A 24,312-nucleotide genomic window follows, 5' to 3' on the forward strand; every position below is an offset into this window, starting at 1 on the left:
TCAAACTATACTTACAAGGCTATAGTAACCACAACAGCATGGTAGTGGTATAAAAATATACACACAGACCATAGAATGGAACAGAAAATTCATTAATAATAAATAAAGCCATGCAGCTACAACCATTACAAAGGCTGACAAAAACAAGCAATGGAGAAAGGACTTCCTATTCAATAAATGGTGCTGGGATAACTGGCTAGCCATATGCACAAGAATAAAACTGTACCTTTACCTTTCACCATATACCAAAATTAATGCAGGATGCAATGAAGATTTAAGCATAAGACCTCAAACTATAAAACCCCTAGAGGAAAACCTAGGAAATATCCTTTTCAACATCAGCCTTCGCAAAGAATTTTTGGCTAAGTCCCCAAAAGCAATTGCAACTAAGACAAAAATGGACAAGTGGAACGTAATTAAATGAAATTGCTTGTCGACAGCAAAGAAACTATCAACAGAGTAAACAGCCAATCTACAGAATGGGGGAAAATTAAAAAAAAAAAAAAGAATGGGGGAAAATATCTATAAACTATGCATCCAACAAATGTCTAATATCCAGAATCTGGAAGGAACTTAAATCAACAAGCAAGAAACAAATAACCTGATTTTTAAAATGGGAAAACGTCATGAACAGACACTTCCTTAAAAAGCACATACAAGTGGTCAACAAATAGGAAAAAATGCTCATGATCGTCAGAGAAATACAAATCAAAATCACAGTGAAATAAATATCAACTCACACCAGTCAGAATGGCTATTAACAGAAAGTCAAAAAACAACAGATACTGACAAGGCTGTGGAAAAAAAGGGAACATTTTGACCCAGAAATACCACCTCTGGGTATTCAGATCATTAAACCCAAAAGACCATCACCACAGCACTATTCACAATAGCAAAGACCACAACTCAAACTAGGTGCCCATCAACAGTGGACTGGATTAAAAAAATACACATACACACTATGGAATATTGCACAGCAATAAAAAGGAATGCAATCACGCCTTTTGCAGCAACATGGATGGACCTGGAAGCCATAATCCTAAGTGAATTAACGCAGGAACAGAAAATCAAATACTCTGTGTTCTCACATGTTAGTGGGAGCTGAACATTAAGCCACAGGAACATACACATGGGAACAACCGACACTGCAGACTACTGGGGGGAGAAGTGGGGAGGGGGCATGGGTGGAAAAGCTACATAACAGGTGTTATGCTCACTTCCTGGGTGCGGTATACCCACGTAACAAATCTGCATATGCATATTTTATCTAAAATAAAAGTTGAAATTTTTTAAAAAGAGAGAAAAAAAAAAAAACAAGTACACAACATTTCAGAACTCTGGCTTACCATATAACAACTATTAGGATTAAACAAAGATCACATTCAAAAGAATACCCAGAATACTTATCAAAAGAGATATATCAAGCTGTTTTTAAATCACTTGTTTAGTTTGCCCTGCGAACACCTTATTCTCTATGAAAAGCATTTTTAAGTGTTTGATTTAATACTTGGGTTGTGTAAAAGTATATAAATTAACTTTTTCATTCCATTTATTTGATCAATTGGCTCTTTCCTTGTAATCTGAATGACAATGATGATAATGAAGAGATTTTCTAAAATAGTCACTTCCTTTCTAAAGTCGAGGCTGAACTGGTCCACTGGACTAAAATTTTAAGTTTGGACTTAAAATTGTTGAAACTTGTTGAAACTTGTCCACTGGACTAAAATTTTAAGTTTGGACTAAGTTTTTATTTCTGATTTTTATTTATTATAATCTAATTTTAGAAAATAATTTGCAGATGGACTATCCTACCTATCTGCTCTCATTTGAAGACAGTATTGATCTCTGTTTCCCTGCCAACCCATAGTTATTTCACAAGCATATATACTAGGAAAGCTGATATTAAAAATTAAACAAAATGCCAGGCGCTGTGGCTCACGCCTGTAATCCCAGCACTTTGGGAAGCTGAGGCAGGTGGATCCCGAGCTCAGAAGTTGAAGACCAGCCTGGCCAAGATGATGAAACTCCGTCTCTACTAAAAATGCAAAAAATTAGCCAGGCGTGGTGGCAAGCGCCTCTAATCCCAGCTACTTGGGAGGCTGAGACAGAGAATTGCTTGAACCCTGGAGGCGGAGGTTGCAGTGAGCCCAGATCGTGCCACTGCACTCCAGCCTGGGTGACACAGTGATCTCAAAAAGCAAAAACAAAAAACAAACAAACACTGCATAAGATTCCTATTATTTGAGTTGATTGATTTTAAGTTATGTAGCAGAGCAAGCTTAGCAGAAGGTACAGTCTTTATCTACCCAGAAGACTGTAGTTGGTATCTAAACTCAGCCACTTACCACCTCTCAGAAGTTAGAGAACCTTATGAACATCATTGAACATCTGTCTTTTAAGTTTTGAAAATGAAGCTAAAGTACCAAATATAAAATATTTTGACTGATTAGTTGGGTGTGGTGGCAGATGTCTGTGGTCCCAGCTACGCAGGAGGCTGAGGCAGGAGGATTGCCTCAACTGAAGAGTTTGAGGTTACAGTAAGCTATGATTGCATCATTGCACTCCAGCCTAGACATCAGAGTGAGACCCTATCTCTGAAAAAAAAAAAAAAAAAAAAAAAAAAATACATAAAATAAGGCCAGCACAGTGGTTTATGCATGTAATCCTAGCACTTTGGGAGGCTGAGGTGGGAGGATCACATGAGGACAGGAGTTTGAGACCAGCATGGGCAATATAGTAAGGTCTTTTTTCTACGAAATTAAAAAAAAAAAATTAATTATTCCAGTGTGGTATTACACACCCCTAGTCATAGGGACTCAGGAAGATAAGGTGGCAGGATCCCTTGAGCCCAGGAGTTTGATCTACGGTGTGTTATGATCACACTGCTGTACTCGAGCCTGGGCAACACAGCAAGATCCAGTCATATATATGTATACATACATATATATCCAGTTAAATAAGATCATCTATGCAATTTATCTGGCAGTCCTAAAAGATCAATAAACAGCTGCCACTATGAGTAAAACACATTTTTATAGTAGCATATAGTTGCATAAGTTTACACATTTGTTTCTTTTAACTCACTTGTCTTACTAACATTTATTAAAAACTTTTATTTTTGCAATGTTATATTATTAAAGTCCTAAATCTGTCTCTCTTTTACGTTTAGTTAGGGTGTGCATGCTATTACATGATGGAGTTACATTTTGGATGGGGCAAACTCTTCACATAATTTTAGCATATTAAATCCACAAATCGTTAATTTGTAAAAAAGGTATTTTAAATAAAAATATCATTTCAAATAAGATCCTTTCTATTCCAAACATTGCACTGCATTTTTTCATAATGTTTCCATTTATTATAAATAATCTTTTAGGTTTCATTGAGATATGAATAAATCTTTACTGGTAGAAATAGAAAATATGATTTTGCTTTTGAGAGGAGATACATCATGTAGTCTGAGACTGCAGTACTAATTTTGAGTCTATTACATCCCAGAATACACAAATAAATACACTGTAAGTACATCTCTCAAGAAGTCAACAGATATGATTCTAACTGACTAGGTCCAATATAAATCATAAATATCTCTTAGGCATTTTAATGCAAATTGTGGCTATGCTGCTGTTACTGTTTTTGGTGATGATGATCATGATGCTACTTCAAATTTTCCAGTTTGTTAAGCTACAGGGGCAAAAAGAAATATATAATGAGTTTTCTTTAAATAGATTGCCATACTAAATTCAATTTTCATTTGTTAGCCAAAGCATTTCAAAATTAAATTTTTGGTAACACAAGATGAGAGCACTGAGCTAGAAGGAATTCTGTTCTTAGAGACATATACTATAAGAAAGAGTGCCATTGCATGTACCTCATTAGAAAATAAAATTGATGGATCATCTGCAGGGATGAAGTGAACACTAATGGAAAGTCCTGGAAATCTACTGAGATCATTGGAATATGCCACCATAGAGACAAGCACTGAAATAGTATGCTTGGACCAAATCATGCCAGCATTTCTGGTTTATATAGGCCGATAAATGATTTTCAGAGCAGAAAAAGAAAAGGATTTGAAAAGACATTTCGTTTGTTGCCAAAATATTTAAAGATGAATTACACAAAGATTGGAACCTAATTTTCAGAAGACCAAATTATAGCATGTGGAGCATTTCCTGAATGCTCAATTCAACCCTTGATAATAACATTAGAAAAGTTTAAAGTTTACATCATTCCGGGGATAAGATTAGTCCTCACTAGAGAAACATGTGAATGACAGACTACGCTCTAGTTCATCATTTGGCCAACTGCTGATTCACCAACTGTCACTCCAGCCAGTTCACATGGAGTCTGATGAGTGTGCCTTGAGTTATCACAACAGGAATGGCAAGAACAGGCAAGAGCAAAAAACTGAGTCTTTCACAATGGTATCCATTATGAAAATCATTTGATCATTTTAGATAATAGGCATTGAAATAATTTGGGTAACATATATTTAGCCATTCATTATTTTTAATGACATTTCAATCAATGTTCAATGAGAAAACAGGATAAAAGGAGATTGAGCTCACCACACTTAAATTATTCAGCTCAGTGTCTGGTGAATAGCCTATCTTTCTCAGTCAGTTTTCCTACAGAGTTGCCCCAGAAAGCCTACTCATGTCTAACAGGCTCTTGAAGGTTACTTTTAATTTCTACACTGTTGATGAAACTACTTTTGGCAATCAAAGCCTTCCTACAGATAAAAACCCAAAGGCACTCTTGAAGATACAAAAATACTTTGTGGCAGTAACTATAAACACTGCTGAGCATTTGTATATTTCTGGAGAAATGAGACAATGTGAAAAAGTTAGGTTGGCCTTTGCATACATATGCCTAAATTAATATTTGCAAAAATTATCTTTATGCAGAAAAATGTATTGTATAGACTTATTATATTTAGAGTGTATTTTAAGTGGTTTGATTATTTTGGGGATATCAAAAATGCACATACAAATAAATAAATTATAAACACTGTATTCAAATTTCATAAATATATGTATGTATATACATATGTCAAAGGGAAAATGCCCAAATATGTATATTTCAACTAGATTTCTACAAAGACTTTATAAATATTCTGTAGTTGTATTGTGCAAAACGCTTACACAAAGAATTAACTCTTTTTTTAAAGGATGAAAATTAGGAATTTAAGTCCTCCTGTTAAAAAAATGCAGTAGCACCTTCTTATTTTTGAGCTTTGCTTAGAATGCATTCTCTATCCTTGTCACAAGCTTGGTAATTGTTGCCTCCTATATATTTAAATGCAACGAAATATGGTTTAGACATTTCATCTCTAATATTAGAAACATTATCAAGGAATTTTAGTCTTGTATGATTTGTAATAAAAATACTTTGTAATAATAAAATTAAAGTTTATAATGTAATAATTTTGTAACTTTTGGAGCTTTAAAAATCAATTTTTCTTTCAAAGACAAAATGAGTAGAATGGACAAGTTGACTATGTTATTAATATCAGGAAGGAAAACACCCCAGAGAGCTTCAATTAACCAATTTGCAATTAATCATATAGGAGTGTGTGTGCCTGTGTGTGTGCATGTGTGTGCGCATGTGTGTATCCAGTGGTTAATCAGCGATGGCAAGATCAGGTTAGCTACACATTGGCTGGTTGCATATCTCTGGTGTCACTCAATCCCAGGAAGTGTCTCACATCATAAGAAAGCATTTACGTAGAGAGAACTAACCATAGGAAGTTTTTTCTGCATTTCTTGTGTCAAGGTGTCCTTTCTACGTCAAGGAGGATGGGGAGCACCCCCCTGTGTTTCTCATGTCTTACTGAATTAACTTCCTGTTAGTTTTCTGTTTCACATCACTAAATTATTTGTTGAGTGCCTACAGTCTGTAGAATACTATGCTGGGTGCCAGAGCCTGTGCTTCATTGTATCCTCTACCACTTAGTACAGTGTCTAGCACATAACATGACTCAAACGGTATTTAAAAAGTATAAATGAGTAAGTGATAAAACAAGAAGTTAGACCGAAGGAATAGACACATTATCTGAATTGTGAGTTATATAATTATGTGTCCTGATTTCTAGATTTGGAAAATTATTGTTCCAGAACTGATGGTAATAAATGACTTGGACTTCAAGAGAGCCTGAAGAGAGCTGCATACATCTTTTGCAGTCCGTATCTGCATGCCATAGAGAGAAAGGCTGTGCTTTATGTGGAAGTCTCAATTTCTTATATATCAGAATGTTCTTTTGCTAAGGCAAGGCAGAAACCCAAACTACCAGGATCATGACAAACATTAGTTCTTTCTGAATTTCTGTACTAGTTAAGCATCTTGATTTAACACAATAAAGATCTATTTCTTGCTCCACTCAGAGTCCAATGAAGGCAACTGGGGTAAAAGGCTCTCTGTGCACTGCTTTTCAGGGGCCCAGGCTCCTTTCATATGTCTCTCTCCTAAAGCCTCAAAGTTCTCAGTGGAATCCTCTGCACCTGGCTGAGTAAATGATCAAAGAAAGAGAGTATGAAACACAGCATGAGTGGGTCTAAAGGTCAGGTCTGGAAATGGGGAACATCATTTCTACTCATACTCCATTGGCTCACTTACCTGCAAAGACTCTGAGAAATGAGTCCTGCAGTGTGCCCAGGAAGAAGAGAGACACTGGTGAGCACAAACATTCTCCGCTGCAATTGGCAACACTCCCAGGTAGAACTCTGCTTTTATAATAACTACTAAATCTTCATGCTGTTAAGGAGTGAATTTTGTTAATATTTGTCACTACCAAACATAGAAAAAAGTGAGGAAAGAGTAACTAGAAAAATATCTACAAACTGTCTATTGTCAAACAACAACTGATTTTTCTCTTTCCCAGAAACCATTGGTCCTAAGTCTTTAGGAAGGAGATGGAAATTAGAGTTATAGAAATTACTGGAAGGAAGTTCTCCAAAGGTTAATAGTGAGGGAAAAATCACTTAAAGTAATGTAAGTATTTATATTTAATTATAAATGTCAGTATAATTAATCATAAATATGAGTATCTGCATATGAATACATGTGTTCCCTCCCAAGAGCTGCATACTTGTTGGGTTACTTAAGTAATAAAAGCATACCGGGTATTTTCCAGATTAGAAACCAGCAGCTGGAGTGGGAGCATCAACTCCCACTCAAAAACAGTTCTTTATTCCCTTCCATTCTAGTGCAAACCCTCCCCCAGCTTCTAACATTTCTCTTTGAATTCTTTTTTTCTTTTTTTCCTACGGAAGGAAAACTGTGTTTTCTGGAAGCATTCTCAAGGGTTAGAGTAACAGTCAGAATTTCTCACCACTGCCTTCAGTAGGCCCTTGAAATCTACAAGACAAGCAAAGTCAACAGTGAGGTTTTTGTTTGTTTGTTTGTTTGTTTTTGCTTATGGCTCAGTGATCTCATCCTTTCTTTGATCATGACATGGTGACATGGTGACATGGTGATAGTGGGACTTTAAGAAGTACTAAGCTATGAGGATGCAAGGGCATAAGAATAACACAATGGATGCTGATTTCAGAGTGCATTTACTGCCTCAACATTCATAGCATGCAGGAGTAGAAAAAACACTAAACTTGAAATTAATCAACTTGGATTCGAATCCTCTTACACTTACCAGCTCTGATATTGGGCAAGTCACTTAACCAGAGTTTCCAACCACTATGGAAAAGATTGTTGCTTTTAATAATGGTGATGATGGCAATGATTATGATAGTTTTGTATTTATTGAGCACTTCCACTCAGAAGTCATTTGTCTTGATGTTTAAAATAGATACCATCGATTAAAACCTATTTCACAGTAATTTTGAGAGTATATCTATCATATACGTATGTAATGTATGTTGACATACATACATCTAGTGTCACTAGATCTGAAGGTGTAGTTTAAAAAAGAGCATGGGTTACTAAAGTTGATATGGAGAGGGAAAAGACCCAGAACAGCCAACACAATATTGAAGGAGAAGAACGAAGTTGGAGGAATGACACTACTCAACTCCAAGACTTACTATAAAGCCATTATAATCAAAGCAGTGTGATATTGATGGAAAAATAGACAAATAGACCAATGGGACAGAATACAAAGCCACAAACAGACTCATATTTATATAGTCAAGTGACCTTCAACAAAGGAGCAAAAGCAACATAATAGAGAAAAAATAATCTTTTCAACAAATGGTGTCCAACAATTGGACATCCACATAGAAATAATTAAATCTAGACACAGACCTTACACCCTTCATAAAAAATAACTAAAAATGGATCTACACCTACAATTCAAAACAATGAAATTTTTATAATTCAATTTCTAAAATTCAAAACAATGAAACTGAGAAAATCTACATGACATTGGGTATCGTAATGACTTTACAGATACAATATCAAAAGCAGAATCCATGAAAGAAATAATTGATAAGTTGGACTTCACTGAAATTAAAATTTTCTGTTCTGCAGAAGACACTGTCAAAAGAATGAGAAGATTTGTTACAGTTTAGGAGAAAATACTTGCAAAAGACATATCCAAAAGAAATATTGACTTTTTTTTCTAATAAAAGATGGTTATCTAAAATATGCAAATAAATCTCAAACTGCAACAATCAAAAATGAACAACAAGATTAAAAAATGGACAAAAAAACCTGAACAGACACCTCACCAAAGTAAATATGCACATGGAAAATAATCATATGAAAAGATGCTCAACATCATATATCATCAGTAATTTTCAAATTAAAACAACGAGATATTATACACATCTAATAGAATTGGAATGGCAAAAACCCTAAACACTGATAACACCAAATATTGGTGAGGACATGAAACAACAGGAACTATCATTGATTGCTGGTGAGAGTGCAAAATGGTACAGTCACTTTAGAAGACAGTGTGGGAGTTTCTTACAAAACTCAACACACTCTTACCATATGACCCAGGAATCATGCTCCTTGGTATTTATCCAAATGAACTGAAAATGTATGTTCACATAAATATCTGCATATGGATGCTTACAGCAGCTTTATTCACAATTGCCAAAAGTTGGAAGGAAGTAAGATGTCCTTCAGGAGGTCAATGGATAAATATCCTATGATTAAGACAGTGGAATATTATTCAGTGCTAAAAAGAAATGACATATGAAGCCATCAAAAAAGACACAGAGGAACATTAAATGCATATTACTAAGATAAAGAAGCTAATCTGAAAAGGCTGTGTACTATATAATTCCAGCTATATGACATTCAGAAAAAGGCAAAGTTATGTAAACAGTGAAAGGATCAGCAGTAGTTAGAAATTAGGGTAGAGGGAAGGATGAATAGGTGGAGTACAAAGGATTTTTAGGTCAGTGAAACTATTCCGTATAATACTAAAATAATGGATGCATACATATCGTTATATATATGTTAAAACCAATAGAACGTACAATACCAACAGTGAACCCTAACATAAACTCTGGACACTGGATAATAATGATGTGTGAATGTAGACTCATTGATGGTAACAAATGTATTGCTCTGGTGCAAGATGTTAATAGTGGGAGAGACCGTGCATATGTGCTGAGGGTATACAGGAACTCTGCATTTTCTGCAAAAGTTTGCTGTAATTCTAAAACTGTTTTGAAAAAATAAAATCCATTTAAAAGTTAAAATAAAATAAAAATTTTAAAAAGTGTTGACAAAGTGATTGAAGTCATTTTAAGTGTTTTAAATTTGTTGGCTGATATTAAATCTTTTCCCCATGTCTGCTCAGTGTATATATTCACATAAGTATATCATTGCCTTTCCTTTCTGATTTGCCACACTCCCTCTGTACATTTCTTACACTCTTCTTCTCTCATTTACTTCATGATGCCTGAGGCATACTTAGAGTTGTAGACTGTGGTTCAAGTTAGGGAAGGTACTAGATTTCATTGGAAAGTACTTACTTCCATTCTTCTTTTCCCATTTCAAAGCCTTGTTTGATAAATTATCAATCAGTCTTTTATAGAATTATAATTCCTGCTAGGCAAAATTAAAGTTATATTAATAGGAGACAATGTACACGTAGGAGCATTGAGTTATCTCTGAGCCAACTTACTGCCTGATTCATACATCACTAAAAGATCATAATGTCAACCCAAAAAGTATTTGCCAACTTTAGTTTTCTTCTTAATATCAGCATTAGAAGAAAGAAATTGTTTTATCTTTTAAAGCTTTAATCAAACAAATTTAAAAGACACCATATTTTGAGAATCTAGAATACTTTTGCTATATGATTTATAGATGGAGTTTTAAATGTTTTATGAACTTAACACATTTTATTGATTCTCTGCCATTTGCTAAAACTGGGGATATGGTGAAGCACAAGAGAGATAAGTTTCCTGCTTTTGTAGAACATGTTTTCTGGAATGAAAGAAAAATAAAAAGCATGGAAACACAAGAGTACAGAAATAATGACAATATAATGAACACTTGGAAAGAAAGATTACAAATAATCAAGAGAATCCAATTCGATGGTATGATTAGGGAAAACCTGCCAGAGAAGGTAACATTTGGACTGCGACCAGTAGAATTAAAATGAACACACCAAATAGAAACTGTGGTAACAGGCATTCTTGGAAAAGAAAATGGTACCCTGGTGCAAAAACAGTTTGCATGAAAAAACAGAAAGTAGGCCAGTGTACCTGAAACAGAATGAGCAAAGGAAGAATTTATGTGGCGAAGTTGAGGAAATAGAATGGAGTCATCAAAAGTCTTACAAACCATAGGAAAACTTGAGATTTAATCTCGCACATTAGGAATTCATTGAAGGATTTTACATGAAGGGGTAGTATGATCTGATGCATGTCTTAAAATGTTTATACCGGCAGTTGTATTTGAAATAAGGATAATGATGGAATACTAAAAAACAATTAGTAGACTAACACATCGGTCGAAGGGAGAACTAATCAAGACTTGGACTAGAGAAGTGATGGTGGAAATAGACAGAATTGAATGTATTTAAAATATCTGTTGGAAATAAAGTGAATAGGAAGTGTTGCAGATTAGATGTTGGGGTTATGGAAAGGAAATTACCACAGAAAACAACTAGGTATGTGTCAAGTAGGCAGTCGGATATGAGTCTGGTTTGGGCACAAGGTTATTCCCATAGAGATCTATGGTTCATAGTGAACATTGTACTGCCATCATGGAATGTTTGGAAATTTTATGTGGGCATTACTTAGATGTCACAATGATTTGGGGGCTTCTGTTGACATTTGGCTGTCAGTGGCTGGGAATGCTAGACGACCAACCGTGTGTATGACAATTTGGAAAAACAAATTATTGGCCCATGTCCTACACAACTTTTCAATGTTCTCTCCAACTGAATGCCTTGTAAAGGTAAATTGGTAGTAGTTAATTGCATGATAATTCTTTTTATTCAACAAGCAGTTACGTAAGAAACCCAATAACTTATAAAAAGATAGTGAAGGAGAAGGAAAACAAATATATTGTCTTAAAAATCATGAAATAAATTTGTGTACTCTGTTTATCTGTCTCGTACTTGATGTATTATTGTATTTCCAACCATATATTCAGCGGTAAAGCATTTCAGTGCTGTAATGCAGCTATTAAAAATCAGTAGTTTTAGTGCTGTAATGGAGCCCTGATGTAACAGATGAAACCACTTGCAACAGACTCAGAACCAAATGTTAATTAAAATAGTGCATATGTATTAAGGAATGTCATTAATAAAACTTAAAAAAGATATATCACTGCTAAGGTAAGAAATGACTATAGTGAAAATAACATGGAAATGTTACATTTGTTTTGGGGCTGCCTGTTGTTTCTCAGCTTCGGTCTCGTTCTGTCCCCAGAAGGTAACACAACTTCTCTGCATCCTCTTATATTTCTGCTTCTCTTTCTAGCTATACTCTACTCCCAGTTGTCCATTGAAGTAGAGTCCTTTGTCTCCTTAAGTACTAGAAACTAAATGCAGGCTTCCATTTGTGGTAGAATTTTAAGAGAGAAAATAGTTTGAAATTTTGAGATACTTTATCACTACTTCATACTGTGCAATAACACAGGAATTATTTTGGTACTAAGAAAAAAGTTCCTTCATAGAGTATCAAACTTTCTTATTGTTCCACTTCAACAGTCTGAAATTTATCTTGGCTACTTTTCTTATTCCTATGGTCGTTATTTTCTTACTATAAACAAATGAATTGTATTTACGATAACATTCTAAACTAGATTTTATTCTCAAGCCCATTTCTACCTCTCTGCACTTTTTTATATTTGTTTGCTTTTTGTATATAATGGCCTTTGATTATCTCACTGATAAATTCATTATAAATAGGTACAAACATTACCTTGGGTATGTCTGCTAATAAAGACATTTCTAAAAATTTACATGTTAAATCATATTATTTTATCATAAATTAATTTCCTTTTATTTTTTTCTTTATCTTTGAGTTAGGCTGCTATATTGACTTTCTTTCTAATCATGTCTCCAAATAATTTACAGTATTTATAAATTTTATTTGGGGATAGTAAAGATTGCAGTGTAATAAAATATTTTTATATAACAGAAGGCCTTAGATCCAATAGGAATGAGATCTACTGATGTAAGTGTTGTTTTAGCCAGCCTACTAGATGAGATCATCCAGGAAATGGCATAGCCAGAAAGGAGGAGAGGCCCTGGCACTTGACCCTAAGCTACTGTAACATGTAGCTTGTGGGTAGAAGAAGAGAGGCAAAAGTGAGGAGCAGGAGTAGCTAGTGAAGAAACAAAGAAATAGAAGATACAGGCATGGTGAAAGCCAACAGAGAGAAGTATTTCAGAAAAGACACAGGATCTCCTTTGTTAAAGGCTGCTGAAACTTTGAAGATAAAGACAGAGTCAAGTCCTTAGCATTTGGCAAAATGGTAGCCGTTGATGACCTTAAGAGGAGTTTCAGTGGAAAAGTGGGGAAGTCAGATTGTAGTAAGTTGAACAGTTAATTGCAGGTAAAAGCTGAGCAAATTTTTTCTTACAATGAAAATAAGAATTGTATGTAGTGAGGATTTCAGAACGGAGGAAGAATCTTTTATGAGAGATATTACAGGAGATTAAGAAAAATGATTGAATTTTAGCAGCAGAGTCTTCTGATTCTTTTGATTACACATTTAGATTATAAAAGTATATTTGTTATAAACAGTGTAATAACGAAAATATTTAAGATAGTCAAATTTTAAATCCTGGTAAAACAGGCACGAATATTAAAACAATTTATGAGAAGCTTGAAATTGAAATAAGAAAAAAAAATCCCAGGCACATAGAGGGTACTCAGAATATATGTTTAAATGAATAAATAGATTATTTGTAAAAGACTGATGTATTGCTGTTCGTTGGAAAGGGGTGTAAATAAAAACCTTAGCTTATGTTAGGTGTTACCAGACTTTCTTTTTTTTTTCTTTTTTTTTTTTTGAGACGGAGTCTCGCTCTGTTGCCCAGGCTGGAGTGCAGTGGCGCAATCTCGGCTCACTGCAAGCTCCGTCTCCCGGGTTTACGCCATTCTCCCGCCTCAGCCTCCCGAGTAGCTGGGACTACAGGCGCCCGCCACCACGCCCGGCTAGTTTTTTGTATTTTAGTAGAGACGGGGTTTCACCGTGTTAGCCAGGATGGTCTCGATCTCCTGACCTCGTGATCCGCCCGTCTCGGCCTCCCAAAGTGCTGGGATTACAGGCGTGAGCCACCGCGCCCGGCCCAGACTTTCTGTTGAGGCTATATTTAACTTTACTACTTAAAAGAAAGAACACTAAGTCCTCCCTTTTTTTTTTCTCTTCAAAGAACCAGTAAGTACTTGATGGGTATTTTACTAGTGATCTATGTAAACATCATAGCTTAAATATTAAAACATTACATAGAAAATCATCTGTCTATTTAAAACCAAGAGTGAGAAAAATATCTAATGACATTTGTTTTGAAGCACTTCACTAAGATTTTAGGTGTAATATTTTAAGTTCTTGTCATAACAATGTAAAATACACAATTTTAGTGGATTTTTTGCTCAATGTGATTTTCACTTTAGGCAGAATGACTCAAAATACACTGATAAAATTGCCTTTCCTGGCAAAGCAATTTCTGTTGATCATCATAGTACAGCCTCAGGGAAAATGGCTTTTTAAGATATATGTGTGCTTGAAGTTATTTTAATAGGTAATGTCAATGTAAGCTTGGAAAATGGAGGTTACACTGAAAATTGGTTGAAGATGGGGGCTCCTCTAAATGCTTTTGTCATATTTTGGAGACAATAATGTAAAAGCTAACACAGTAGTGGACTATGTTAAATGTATGTGAACAGAATCTTCCCCTGAACAGTAATTCACAAGTCACTTTTCTCCAATACCAAATAGTTTATCAGCAAATGGCTTTAGTCAGGTCACACTAAAATACTTGTGCCTGTTTGTAAATTATGTCACTTGTCATGGCCTCCTAATATCCACTATTGGTTGGGTGATCAGTAGGAGGAGAGAGAGATATAGAGGGTGAGAATCAACCTAAATTAAAGACTCTGATGAAATTGTACATATTACAATTCTATGATCTTTAACGTGTATTGCACTGAAGGTCTTCCAATCAAAATTATGGAATCTGTTCACCATATGTTGCACACTCTCTGGAATTCTCCACATGGAAACAACCAATTTATTTCTAAGAGAAATTTGACTTAGACTATTTTTGTGCAGATTTTAAAGTGTTTTTGTGTGTTTAGTCCAACGAACTTGTTAGAGCTATAATTATTTTTATGGAGAAGGCTAACTACCCAAACATAGGAAAAAATAATTTTCTCAAAGCCTATTTGAAAACTATAAAGAAAAAATTAAATATTTTATGATAAAATAATAATTCTCATTCTACTATGTGTAGCTCCTACAATAATAACTCAATTGTTTTCTTTGCTAAAGTTGCCACACTTAAAAGCATTTCTTAAAACGTGTACCATCTTTTCCAACACTGGCATTTCAAATGTCTCTTTTCCCATCCCTGGGATCACAGTCATGCCATCTTTCACTGGCTACTCCTTGATCTTGAGAAGTTTCTCTCTCTCTCAATCATCTATTACAGATACTACTCTGTTACACACTGGGCTTAGAATATTTGACTATTTCACTAAGGAGTACTATGCTCTAGCATATAATGTACTACCTCTTTAAAAGTTCTTAATTTCATGATTTCCCATGATTTAAAACACATTAGTTCTTTTTTTAGTTTTTTAAGTTTCAATTTTCTGCGGTTTATGTTTATTTATAAAGAGTGATAGCTGTATTTATGAACACTCTAGAGACTATAATCCATTGTAGTTAGAATGGTAAATTATGTATACATCTATTCTAGAGAGTATATTGATTTTTCTTTAAATAATCATTTTTTCTGAAATAGAAAGCATATTATCTTCTGTTGCTATGCTATTGTTTCAGTTTATGTTTAGATTTTCGATTTCAGTCTTCATGATATTTTTGGTGGTGAAGGGTTTCAGTTTTGAAAAAGTGATGAGGTGATGTCTTTATTTTTTAATCAGCATCTCCTCCATTCCACTTTTCTCGATGTTTCTGCCTCCTTGAATAGTCCTTGTTAAACTGAAACTTAATCATCATTCAGTTTGTAGTTTTCCTAGCAAACACTACCTTTTTAAATTAAATGTTATATGCACTTTGCAAATCCAAGCTTATGTAATATTTGGAAAGACTTAGAAATCGTCTGTCCAATCTCCCCACTGAGTGGATGGGAAAGTAAGCTTCCCTCAAATCCTAAGGTGAAATGATTTCTTCAAGATCGTAAAACTGGGAAACACATAGGGTATTTCTCAAAATTAATTTCCAAAAAGATTCTATGTTTCATCAACGGAAAAAAATCTCTGAACATTTGTTCAATAAAACAAAAACATTTTAAACAAAATGAAAGTCAATCCACTACAGATGCATAAACTATTAAGACAATAAAATTATTTCAAACATATGTATATAAACACATAAGCTTGACATTTTCATTTTAATTTCAATATTCTTCTCTTTCTAAAAGTTTACAGGAGCATTTGACTGGTTGTGTTCTTACAAATGCCTTTGGCTATTTTTGCAGCGAAATCATTACGTAACCAGCTCTGCTCCAGCTGTGATCAGGTGAATAATCTTTGTACACTTGGACTGCATTCTGAAGGTATGTTTATACTGAGTTGTCATGTTACAGGACACAGACAATGGATCTATATGAAACTCAGTATAGTACTTTAATAGATATGCTACTTGCTATAAACAAGTAGCTTTAAATTGAGTTAGTTTTTTTTTGTCTAACAGTGAATCAAGAAAAAAATTTATATAGGTGCTCACCACTTAATTTGGTCTAAAAAAGAATAAATTTTCAGGCACTGTCTGTATTATAAATTTCCATTGCTACCTCTTTATTTCCATGTAACATGTTAATCATTTTGTTCTAGGGTTGAAATAGATGCTTTAGTATGTAAATATTTCAAGCCTTGGTATAGGATTTCAGAAATGCTCTCAAATGTAGAATTTCATAGATCACTAAAAAGCTGTGATTTAATTTTTACAAAGAGTGCAATATAAATTTAATTCATCTGGGTGCTGGGTGGCTCAGTGCATGCTTGTCTAGTTATAGTATTTGGTGAGTAGCAATGTGAATTTTATTAAGTAAACGATCTTTGGGTTGCAGAATAGTCTCTATTATGGAAGCAACATAAACCTGATAGCTGCATAGACTAAGGGCAGAACCAACAGTGAAATATGTGTGTCAATCCCTGAATCATTTTCTGAAGGAAAATGTTAGAGTGTTTGACCTTTATTCATAACTGGGAAATTTTAATGTATTAAGTTCAACGGACAACAAGTGAATGCAGAAATAGCAAGCTATATTACAGGTGTGTTTTTAACAGTCAACAGTTTGAAAGAAAAACAGGAAACTCTTACTGCTGGTCTACTGCTGATGTATGTCATTATTTTTACAAACAAGGAAGACCGTAGCTAGTTTATTTGACCTATTGTCTAGGTAAGACCACATGTCCAACTGCTCCATTCACAATTTCTCCCAATTCTCCCAAAGAAGATATTGCTTTGTCTCACCCAACTCCTCACATTATACCATGTCAATCTGATGACTTGATTTATTGTATTTCTCGCCACTCTTGATTATTTTTGCTATCTAGTCTTACATAAATATAATTATCATTTAAATTATGAATTTATTTCTTAAACACTGGAAAATACATTTAAAGCCATTAAAACACACAAGCAAAACTATTATTTAACAGTAGTTAAAATCTTTAGTTGGATATATTGACTGTATCTTGTTACTCTGAACTTTCTGTAAAAGGTTAAAAAAATTAACTTGAAAATGTTCCTACCAACTTCTTCAGTTGCATTTGGACATTTGTTAAAAAAAGAAACTAGGGGTTTTCCCCCCTTTTAAAACAGCAGATAAAAGTGAATGCTAGGTTGTTTATCAAGTGCATATTTTAAAATTGTAGCTTGGTTTATGTATAGTAGTTTCTTTGGAGAGCATTATAAGAAGTGGCCACCCAGTGCACTTTAGTCTTTCTAGTTTGTGACGTGGTTTAACTGCATGTAAGATTAAGCTATATCATCCTAGCTTTACATCAGTAAATACCTGGAAAGAATTAACCTTGTACATAAATAGCTTAAAATTTAACCCTTTCTGTATGATGTTACTTCAAAACTGTGATGGGTCTTTCCACATATCAAATGTAAAATGTAATGAGTAATTTAGGCTTGTTTAGCTTAATTTCTAATCAGAGATATTTAAAAATATATGAAGGACGAAACATTGACAGCTAGCAAGTTTAACTATCAGAAAAATTGTAACATGTATTTTACATTTCTGCTTCCTTGATTTATTGGTGCTTTACTTCAAATAGCCATTCTCAAACACAGGTAGCTTAACTGACCTTTCAAAGACCATCATTTATGCTGTATGATTAAGCTCGCAGACTAGATACTTTGTTCTAAATGTGACTATAATGCTATGAGCTTAACCAGTAAGCTCTTTGAGAGTTAGAAAGAGCTCCAATAATTAGCATCCCTCCCAGTTCAGAATATTACATCCTATGAGAAAGATTATTTATTATCTGTATGTACACTGAATATATCTATCTCAGCTTTCACATAAGAACCTTTGGAGTAAAGTAATCTAGTAGATTTATTACGCTCATCCTAAATATTTATTCAAGGTTGAACAATCCTAATTCTTTTAAACTTTTCTCTATTACATTTGTTTTCTAGGATATCTTCATTCTGGTTATACTTCTCCAGATAAATGATAGTTCAGAATTATGTTTCAAAATGCTTTAGAGGAGATTATGTTGTAGAAAAATAATGTATTATTTGTTATTTTCCTTTAGCGCTGGAATATAGCCCTTCCTTTAATTGAACAGTATGTTAAAGCAATTGAATTTTTTCATTAATATTTCTGTTGAACAGTATGTTAAAGTAATTGAATTTTTCGTTAATAATTCTATTATATAAGAAAACATGGTTCCTATAACACTTAAATTCCAGTGTGGCAATACACTGACAAATAATGTGGCACATCAAAGAATAATGTGACAACAAAATGTGTATCTTTGATGTCACTCATTCAAGATAATACATTGAAAACATAGAATGGTAAACAAGATCATTCAAATTATTTAAATTTTATTTTTCTATTGCATGAAAAGTTTGAATGAGATCCCCCAAAATATCTGAATGCATATTTCATACCAAATATGACACCTTCAGGAGCTGTTATTGCAACAATGCACTAAATGTTTAAAACAAAATCAAAATGCCTCAATGTAAGTGGAGTCCTCCTATTTTAGTGAAGTAGTTACATTTTCTATATCTCTCTCCAGTACATTTATTCTCCTACTACTTCCCGCAGATCTCTCAAAATAGGACATGTTAACCCCTTATTTTCCTCAAGGCCCTGTCAAACTATCATGCCAACATAATAATAATTTTTAAAAAGGACACCCTTTTAATATATATGCCTTTTTGAATCTACACTTATGTATCTTACAACATCATTTCTCTCATTATTTGTATTACATCATCATTTCTTTCATTATTTGCATAGTATTTAACATCTAATTAATTGTTTTACCTCTAACATTGTCTGTGCTCTGACAACAATTTTAAATGTTAAATACATCTGTTAAATACCAGAGGAATGAAGATGGTGAATTAAACACAACCTGTTTCTTATATTCCCGTCAAAAATCCCACTAAGATAAAAATAAAGGGATTTTGGAATATGAACACTTATAAGGACAAACATAAGTAGAGTAGATACCATCACAACTGTACTTTGGAAGACAGAAAGCATATGAATAGATAGTAACTGATTTAGCAATCTGGGAAAAATTGAACTCTTAACCCATGGCAAAAATCCAAGAAACAACCTTATCTATACTATAGAATACTTTTTAAAAATTATAAACTTGTAGTGCCAGTTTTCTGATGGAAATGAGCGCAAGGTGGATTAAAACGAGGATGAGTAGTTGAAAACTCTAAGCAACTGTTAAAACCATACACCCATTAGGATGGCTAAAATTGTAAACATGGATAATAACAAGTGTTGACAAGGATGTGGAGTACCTATAAACTGGTCCAATCATTTTGAAAAACGGATAGTTTCTTAGAAATGTAATCTTACACATTAGTATTTATGGAATGGAAACAAAAGCATATGTCCACAAAAAGATTTATACACAAATGTTCACAACAGCTTTATTCGAAATGGTCAAAAATTATAAACACCTCAAGAGTCCATTTACAGTAAAATGAATAAAATAAAGGACGTACATTTATACCATGGAATACTACTCAGCAATAAAAGAAGGAAATCATTGTAAACGCACCAACATGGATAAGTCTCAAAATCATTATTCTGAAAGAAGCAAGACACAAAAGATTACAAGTTGTATTACATTTGTATAAATTTCAAAATTGTCTATAGTAGTTGCCTGGGGTAAGGACTAAAGGAAGAATTGACTGCAAGGGATGTGAGAAATATTTTGTGGGTGATGGGTATATTTTGTATATTGATTGCAGTTGTGTGGTCATGGGCTAATACAACTATCAAAATTTATTGGGTTGTATACTTTCAATAGAAGGGATTTATTGCATGCTTGTTATTCCTCAATAAAATCAATGAGTGAAAAAACAATTTAAAATAGAACAAAGAAACAATTAGAACCTCAGGTCTTCTCAATCATTGCCTGGCTCCAAAGGATTTATTTTATTTTGTACCAAAAGAAGACTGGAGGTGGGAGAGATAGAAGGTTTCTAATCTGGGAAACATTTGAAGGTAGGGTATTCTGTTGAGCATAGGATAATTAAATTAACATTTATAATACTGAATATTGATCACCTAGCTCTCTCCCCAACATATCTTCCAGAATGACAGCAGCCAAGGTTATAACTTCTAGGTTATTGAAAGATCATTATATGGAGATTCTACTTAGCCAAGAGAAAAAGCATAAATATACTTTTTTTAAGACAGTGACATAACCTGTAGTGAAAATTACAGTTACAAGTTTCATTTGGGGGCTTAATGTTCCAAGGCAGCTTTTAAATGCCCTACTTTTAAATATTAGCAGACACCCAAGGATCACCAGTCATTTGTGAACTTCCAAGTTAAAAAAAAAATAAGGATCAAAATACACAGAGAGAAAATATGAAATTTTGGAAATTGGGACATGTATAAAAAAAGCATTTTGGTGATATTCTTAGAGAAATAAGACATTTTATTAAAAAAGGATTCAGCAAAATTTTAAAAATTCCATTGCAATATCCAAATATAAAGGGTGAAAATTTGATTAAGAAAGGAAAATACTTTTCATAAACAAAATAGCTTAGAATAGCATTTACATACACATAATTGTGTAAACACTGATGTAATCAAACTTATAACTGTATTGATAACATGGGGAAGATTGAGTGTGAGTGTGTGTGTGTGTGTGAAAGAGAGACAGAAAGAGAGACAGAGAGATGCAAAGAGAGAGAGAGAGAGAGAGAAAGAAAAGAGGTATACATTTATGGTAAGAGCTGAGTGTATGAGAGTAAAAGAGTCCTAAACCTCATTTCTTTATAGGAGAAAATAAGTAGAGAATACCTAAGAATTGAACAAAAAGTCAAGACATAACAATATAATTCTGATATTTGAAGTATGGAAGTAAATGCCAAAAAAAAAAAAAAAAAAAAACATCAGCTGAAAAGAGTTGCATCTATAGACAGGCAAATTAGAGAGAGAGGACACAATGAATTCTCTATTTTGTTATAAGAAAAATAGCTTTGCATGTGCATATATAAGGAGGATAAAGATGAAAACAAAACCACCTTTAAAAATGTAAAAAATAAAAGCTATTATCCTGGTGTGATGGTTAATACTGAGTGTCAACTTGATTGGATTGAAGGATGCAGTGTATTGATCCTTGGTGTGTCTGTAAGGGTGTTGCCAAAAGAGATTAACATTTGAGTCAGTGGGCTGGGAAAGGCAGACCCACCCAAAATCTGGGTGGGCACCATCTAATCAGCTGCCAGTGCAGCTAGAATATAAAGCAGGCAGAAAAACGAGCCTACATCTTTTTCCCATGCTGGATGTTTCCTGCCTTCAAACATCGGACTTCAAGTTCTTCAGTTTTGGGACTCAGACTGGCTCTCCTTGCTCCTCAGCTCCTCCTCTCTCTCTCTATATATAGTAGGAAATATATTAGTTCTGTCCCTCCAGAGAACCCTGACTAATACACCTGGCTTCAGAATTCCTCAGTCACGTACATTATTATGTTATAGTATGTATTACGTCCATTATTATATTATAATGTTTTTTATCTCTAGCCACACATCATCATATAATCACATTTTTGTCATTACAATCAACTTGTGTCATCTGATGAAACGTACTTTTAATGTTTTAATTCTAGATCTAAATTCAAGATCAGCATTATAGCTTTTTATTATGTATCACTTTCTAATATCTGAACTTACTATTTTCTCTCCATTATGATTTGTAATATTTTCTATTTTGAACCCTACAGTTTCCTGTACCTCAGAGCTTTTCTGTCTTCTCTTGACCAACTTATCACTCTAAACTACATATTCAGCCATTCGTTATAACTTCTCTGACAGCTAAGGATCCCTTAATTGCTTGAATGTTCTCTATTGTAAATCTCTCATTTCTTCATAGCTACATCCTTGCCAGGTTCCAAAAGGTCTTCAGAGAAGTCTGGACTTCTATGCTAACTTATGTTGATTACTTACTCTATTGTATAGTCCTCAAAGTATCAATTTTACCCCTGTCTTTCTAATATTCAGCTAATTTTTCCATGTGGTTTAAATTTATCAACTTTCATCCTTTTATTCATAAAAGTATCCCTAATGTTTCATTATTCTATATGCAATAAAATATCACATATTTTATCTCATACTAAGTAGAGAAAGAAATACCTTCCTCCCTTTCTCTATTTTTAACTAGTTCAGGTCCTTTTGTACTGTGTAGCAGGCAGAGTTCGAATACACCATCCCCTGAAATCCCAGGATTCCTGGTCCCTGGTGTACACACATTTTCTCTCAGTTATTCAATCAAACACTAATCTAAGTATCTCTGTGAAAGGGTTTTGCTGATATAATTAAAAGCCTTAGGCTTTAATCAATTGACCTTAAGATTATCCTTGTGGGCCTGACCTCATCACATAACTAATTTAAGAGCAGAGAGGTTCCTCCAGATGGTTGCAAAAGAGCATTTCGTAGATTCAAAGCACCGTTGCTTGCTTAAAGATGGAGGAAGACACATGGCCACAAGTGCAGTGATCTCTTGGAGCTTGGACCAGGCCCTGGCTAACCACCAACGAGGAAATGAGGACATCACCCGGAAGGAACTGAATTCAGACAAGAACAGGAATGGGCTTGTGGGCTGATTGTGCCCTAGTTCATGAAGACAAGAAGTCAGTCCAGCGAAATCTTGATTTCAGCTTTGTGATACTCTGAGCAAGGAGCCCCACCACATTATTCCAGACTTCTGACATACAGAATGGTGTGCTAATAAATGGGCAATGATTTTTTTACTTGCTACATCTGCGAGAATTTGTTATACAGCAAAAGAAAACTCATACTAAAAAATTCAGTTCTCTCTACTTGATTCTGAAACTTGCTCTATCAACTAGCCCTTGTTTTATGTGTGCATGTTTAAATCCTATCCTATCCTATCCTATCCTATCCTATCCTATCCTATCCTATCCTATCCTATTGGTCTATTATTCTGCCTCCTAATTTTAATATCGATCTTCTTGCAAAAATAAGCTACAGCTACTGTCTATATTTTCTCCTTAATTCTGAAGAATACAGAGCCAATGTCCTGTGGAGCATGAATGTTGTTTTAATTGACAAATCCTGTTATCTTTGTTCACCCTTTCTATTTCTCCACAGTGTTGATTACTGGCAGGGTTCTCTGGTCATCTTATCCTACATGATTCTCCCTCCACTTCTATCAACATGGAGTTTTGTACTCAGCAAAATAAAAATCTTTCAAAACTGAGGGCCAAAACAAACAAACAAAAAAAGACATTTTTTATATTAAAAAACCAAGAGACTTTGTTGGTAGCAAATTAAAACTACAATAAATGGTTAAATGAAGGAACATGATATCAATTGGAAATGTAGATTTCCACAAAGGAATTGAGGACATTTGATATTATAAAATTTAGGTAAGTATAAAAGAAGTTTATTTTCTTAGTTTTAAAACATTAAGGAGTAATTGACTTTTTAAAGCAAAACTAGTAACAACGTATTGAGGAGTTTACAATATGGAGAAAAGGAGTAGCAAAAGACTGTTGTAAGATTCCTAGAAATGTATGTGAAGTAGAGTATTATTATTTGATTGTAGACTGTGATAACTTAAAGATGTAGAGAGTAAATATTAGAGCAATTGCAAAAAAAGATGTAAAACAAATAAATAGTGGCAATAAAATTGAATAATAAAAAAACTATTACATTATTTCCAATTGTTCTCTTGAAGATAGCAAAAAAAAGAGAAAGAGAGAGAGAGAGATGGGACAAATGGATACCAATTAGGAAGATAAGAGATTTAAACTCAAACATTTTAATAATTCATTAGATGCATTTACATTCAGTTGAAAGACAGATATTGTCATAGTGGATTAAAAAATATAGGCCTGGCACAGTGGTTCACACCTGTAATCCCAGCACTTTGGGAAGCCGAGGTGGGCAGATCACAGGATTGAGACCATCCTAGCCAACAAGATGAAACCCCATCTCTATTAA

At 34.0% G+C, this 24,312-nt stretch overlaps 1 long non-coding RNA gene across 1 annotated transcript in view; it reads left to right on the top strand.

The window, feature by feature from the left end:
- LOC108545051 (uncharacterized) overlaps positions 1–23,683 on the top strand; it is a 57,259-nt gene extending 33,576 nt beyond the window's left edge. The window contains exon 3 of the long non-coding RNA XR_001890022.1: positions 23,458–23,683. This is a non-coding gene — a long non-coding RNA (uncharacterized LOC108545051). The remainder of the gene's footprint in view (positions 1–23,457) is intronic.
- The last annotated feature ends 629 nt before the right edge of the window (positions 23,684–24,312 follow it).

Source organism: Rhinopithecus bieti, unplaced genomic scaffold (assembly GCF_001698545.2).
Source record: "Rhinopithecus bieti isolate Rb0 unplaced genomic scaffold, ASM169854v2 scaffold_24392, whole genome shotgun sequence".
Taxonomy (NCBI): domain Eukaryota; kingdom Metazoa; phylum Chordata; class Mammalia; order Primates; family Cercopithecidae; genus Rhinopithecus; species Rhinopithecus bieti.